Raw genomic sequence first — 6,097 nt, forward strand, 5'->3', positions numbered from 1 at the left:
CTTGAAGTGCCACTGAACACGCCCAGCACTTTCTGCTGTGGACACGTTATAAAAATGGCAATCAATCTTATTCGATTAATAGTAGCCCTATGGGTGTGTGGGTGGGGGGGGGGGTCTTCACCGATTGTCCTTTCTCTATTCAGCAGTTCTAAATTACAGAGGACTGTTACTGAACTTTGTGGTCTCTGATCTAACTGTTTAGCCCGTGTGTCGCATATGGTGTCATTGAGGTTGAAAATACCATATGCCAGGAATATGAAATAACGACAGCATTATATATATAAATATATTAGTACTGTCCATGTAACTACTTCGCAGGGTGTGGATGTATCTTCACCAAAATTAGTATGGAGGTTAATTTGATCCGTGCGGAGGTAAATACAAATTTTCAGTTTTGCATTTTGCTGTTTTTCTGAGCATTTTTTAACACTTCTTAGCCCCCTGTAAATGGATCTTCGCCAAATTTGGTATGCAGTTTCATTGGGTCTATGGGGACATATATAAAAAAATTCTGTTTTGCATTTATGAGCATTTTTTATCACAACCTCACCTTCTGTGGGTGGATCTTCACAAAATTTGATATGGAGGTTCATTTGGTCTATGGGGAGAAACATGGAAACTTGCGGTTTCACATTTTATGTTTTGGAGTTTTTATGGGCGTTTTTATGTTTTTTACAATTACATATAAGGGAAGCAACTTTTCATGACCAGGGGACGTGTATTTCAGCTAGTATCATTATAAAATAGATAGATAAATATTACTAAATCAGGTGAAGCAGGAAATAGAGAAAACACATTATCTTACCATTTAAATGGTTGTGTTTTTGAATCATTGAATTCAAACTACTGTTATAATCAATTCAATTAGTGAATTCGTCAGAGTTAGGTTTGGTTTGGTTTGAATTTCGAGCAAAGATATACGAGGGCTATCTGCGCCAGCCGTCCCTTATTTAACAGTGAAAGACTAAAGGGAAGGCAGCTAGTCATCACCACCCACCGCCAACTCTTTTACCAATAAATAGTGGGCTTGACCAACACTATTATAACGCCCCCACGGCTGAAAGGACGAGTATGTTTGGTGGGACGGGGATTCGAATCAACTACCCTCAGATTGCGAGTCACGCGCCCTAACCACCTGGCCATGCCTCTTCAGAGTTAGGAGCACCTTACATGTGATAAGTTTCTAGTACTTTTGAACTTGAATACTGGACTTGAACTTGAACATCCTGGATTACATCACGCTTGCAAGCTTGTGTTTAAAACTACATCCTTTGAAAACTCGATCTTGAGTGAGCGTGAGTACATCATAAGTTTGAATTTACGATGGGCAGATTGTTTCAGCAACTTGAATATGATGATGTTTCGTATCTTAGTAAACTTATGTAGATTAAAAGAAGTTATTTTTACTTTTTTTCCCTCCTACAAGATTTGCAGCGCTTTATATAGTAAGTTTGATAAACGTGAAGTTTCATTAAACATTTAATTATACATATCATTAGGCTGCATCGCTCTAATGATGACTTAAGGCTATATTACTATATAATAGGTCCGCGCTTTAATATGGTGTCACTTCCAGACTGAGCTGAGGCCCAAAGGAGCAGAATAATCAGATCACACAGTCCACCAATGGGATTCGTTTTAGCAATATTTTTTATGAATTTTCAAATTATGTACCTAACTATTCTTCTAAGGGATTAAACACCACGTGTGTTTTTGCACTTTGTGAGATATGAAAATAAAGAATACATTTTAATTTTAAACGTTGTTTTTAGCTCACCCCTATAAGACCCCCTAAACGCGCGAGACCCCAAACAGTTGCTTGTCCTGGCACCTGATGGTACAACACGTGTGTGAAGTTATTATTTTTTTATGTTTTCTGAAATCTCTCAGCCATATTGAACTCAACGACATAAGCCCCCTAGTGGCTGAATTCTAATTATACAGGCTTAAGACGCTAAAACTTGGGTTTCGATGCTAGTGGTGGACAGAGCAAAGAGCTCTCGAAAAATTTAATGAACTTTGATGTGTTTTTTTAACTTAACGATACGTTTTTAAATTTTTTAATTGCTGAAATCTTTCTGTATTGCCTCGCTGAGTTTATAATGCTAAAAATTGTGGTTTGATCCCTGCGTTGGGCTAAGAGCAGAAATAGCCCATTGCGCGGATTTGTGCTTAATAACAAACAAACTCTCTTTATGTATATACACATCTCTAAGAAATGCATTAACTAATTAATCGTATAACACAAATCCATTAGATAATCTACTCCAAATCATTAGGTCATTATTCTAATTATAATATAGATATCCAAACACAGCTCCATTAGTTTATCTACTCCACATCATTAGGTTACTATCATAAATTATAATAATATCCAAACACAGCTCCATTAGTTTATCTACTCCACATCATTAGGTCATTATCATAAATTATAATAATATCCAAACACAGCTCCATTAGTTTATCTACTCCACATCATTAGGTCATTATCATAAATTATAATATAGATATCCAAACACAGCTCCATTAGTTTATCTACTCCACATCATTAGGTCATTATCATAAATTATAATAATATCCAAACACAGTTCCATTAGATAATATACTCCAAGTCATTAATTCATTATCATAAATTATAATATAGATATCCAAACACAGCTCCATTAGTTTATCTACTCCAAGTCATTAAGTTATTATCATAAATTATAATATAGAAATCCAAGCAGTTGATTAACCCTAAACACTTTAATAGTGCCAGATAGCGTCTACTTAATTTTGGGGTGTGTTTTTGTTCGTCATATTCTTAAACAAGGCGATTTTTATTAAATAATATGAATCTACATCAAAGAAAATGGGAGTAGTCATCATCTTAGTCCTTATTTGTAGTTTCAAGTAAGTTACGATAAAGTTTATGTGACTAGTGTTTTGCTTTGTTAGAATTCTCGCAAAAACCTACACAAAGGCTACTGCGCATGGCTGTCTTTCATATTGAATTGATAGACTAGAAAGAAAGGCAGCGCTCACCGCCATCTGTTGAGCTACTCTTGTGTAACCGAAGAGTGAAATTTAAGCATCATTCTTATATTGCACCCACTTTTGTACCGGATAATTGTTAGTTTTATAATGTGCCCAAACCTGAGATGATAATAAGCTTTTCAAGAATTTCAGACGTAGTTGGGCCCTGGCATGGCCAGGTGGTAGTGAGATAGCTAATTTTCCAAAAATATACATAAAGTTTTTAGTTATTTTTTCATTATCTTGTCATTCAAAATCGTGTCTTGCTTCTGTATTATTGGACGTCCCTTATACACAAGTCCACCGGTGGGACAGCGATAGGTTTACGGTCTTACAACGCTAAAATCCGGAGTTCGATTCCCCGCGGTGGCCACAACAGATAGCCCAATGTGGTTTTACCCTGACACAACCAATCAACCTTATTCATAAAAAAAAACCTCTCTTATATTTAAAGCAAATAAGACGTAATGATTGGAAGTGTTTTGTTGTTGCTATTCTTTTAATTTATTAAAATTAAATTATTAAAAAAATTAATCGGATGAAATTTATTTGGACAGAAATATTAAATGATATTTCTGTTTGTTTTGGAGCAAAGCCACATTGGGCGATCTACTGTATCCACCCCGTGGAACCGAACCCCGGATTTTAGCGTTTTAACTGAGTAAACGTACCGCTGTCCAACCGAGGGAGGAGAGATTTTCCTATTAATATCGTACTTTCATATTTACTTCTTCCAGACAATTTGTAAACCATACAACTGTGGGAATATATTGTTTTAACTTTGAATATTTTACAATGAGATCAATATACAGTTTTCTGAGGTTATCTTATGAAAAACAAATCAGCCAACAACTCCAGTAATTAGTAAATCTTAATATATATAGTCTGGGGATTACGTTATATTTCCTAGGCTTAAAATTCTATACCTCTACATCAACGGTACTACGTATCTTTCTCAAACTCAATTAGGCAGATAAACAGATAGATAAACAGGAAGGCAGATAAGGATCTACTTAGTATAAAAAAAATCGAAAGCTTTAAGTACTTAAAGAAATGTGTTATCTTGAAACGTCTTAGAGAAGGGCTTTTTACCAATTGAGATTGTTTAAACCCTTACAAGGAATAACTTAATCTTTTCCATTAGTTGGACTGCTTCTAATGATACACGAGTCTACCACTTTGTAAGCGATAACTGCCAAAGACTCATGTAGTCATGGCAATACTGGATGGGGTAGGATTATCTCTGGTTAAGGCAGAAACTGGAGAATAATCTTAAAAATGGAGAAAACGTTCTTTATGTGCATTAAAAACTTCACTTGAGACCCTTTTTTTTTAATGAAGTTGCATTTTAAACTTTCCTCGCTATAGAAAACAAAGAGGACAGCTTTAAAGTCACTACGAAGAAGCGCATAATGTAATGGAAACAAAAAGTCCTCGTTTGAAGCTAACTTTATTCGAAGTGTTTTAAATGTGTTTCAGATATACAACACTGCAAGCTTTCCAATATAAAGAGCACTATCAGGAATTGGCGTTATAATGTATAAATATATTAAGAAATATGAAGACATCTTATAAATCCTAGATTTCTTTTCGGATCTATGAATGACTATCGGTTTCTATTCGGATCTATGAATGACTATCGGTTTCTATTCGGATCTATGAATGACTATCGGTTATTATAATTTCAGTATTCAACAAGATTTATGCCTATTCATTTTTTTTCTTCAATTTCAGTGCAGAAATGATTGTGTAGAACGCTAATCTATTCTTTTATTTGCTACTTCCGCTGCAGCAGACTAGTTTCGCCGAATTCGCGGCTCATCAATACTAGGCCTCATATAATGGTGGAATGTCAGCATTTTGTTTGGTTGTACGGTCCTTTCCTCACCACTAATAATGTTAACCAAAGAGTTGTACTTTTATGACTTATTAGATATCAGGAATCAAAAAGTTTACACTTTATTTTATGAAGATTGGCCTAACAACCAAACGTAAAGAAGTTTGATTTTCTATTATATCGACTTTCAAACTTCGATATTTACTATAATACTATTTACTTAGAAATAACAAATCCGTGCTTCTTTCAACAATTTTGGTTTGACAAAGAAATATTTGCCATTTGTGGTACAAGGTAATGGCGCCAATACACGTTAAAGTTTATCTAACAACTTATGTTACTTACCACATATGTCACATTGAGTAGTTTCACGGGCATTTTAGTTTCCTTCAGAGGAAATGACAGAAATCCCTTGAATCCCCTTAGTAACTAACACATGTATAGAACTCCCTTGAATCCCCTTAGTAACTAACACATGTATAGAACTCCCTTGAATCTCCTAGTAACCAATACAAGTACAGAACTCCCTTGAATCCCCTTAGTAACTAACACATGTATAGAACTCCCGTGAATCCCCTTAGTAACCAATACAAGTACAGAAATCCCTTGAATCCCCTTAGTAACTAACACATGTATAGAACTCCCTTGAATCCCCTTAGTAACCAGCACATGTATAGAAACCCCTTGTATCTCCTAGTAACCAATACAAGTACAGAACTCTCTTGAATCCCCTAGTAACCAAGACATGTATGATGTACCGAAATTCATTGAATCCCCTTAGTAACTAATACATGTACCGAAATTCCTTGAGTCCCCTTAGTAACCAATACATGTACAGAAATTCCTTGAATCCCCTAGTAACCAAGACATGTATGATGTACCGAAATTCCTTGAGTCCCCTTAGTAACCAGTACATGTACAGAAATCCCTTGTATCACCCTAGTAACCAATACATGTACAGAAATTCCTTGAATCCCCTAGTAACCAAGACATGTATGATGTACCGAAATTCCTTGAGTCCCCTTAGTAACCAGTACATGTACAGAAATCCCTTGTATCACCCTAGTAACCAATACATGTATAGAAATCCCTTGCATTCCTTTAGTAACCACTCACTTACAGAAATCCCTTGTATCACCCTAGTAACCAATACATGTATAGAAATCCCTTGCATTCCTTTAGTAACCACTCACTTACAGAAATCCCTTGTATCACCCTAGTAACCAATACATGTATAGAAATCCC

This window comes from Limulus polyphemus, unplaced genomic scaffold (genome assembly GCF_000517525.1).
Source record: "Limulus polyphemus unplaced genomic scaffold, Limulus_polyphemus-2.1.2 Scaffold1023, whole genome shotgun sequence".
NCBI classification, from domain to species: Eukaryota; Metazoa; Arthropoda; class Merostomata; order Xiphosura; family Limulidae; genus Limulus; species Limulus polyphemus.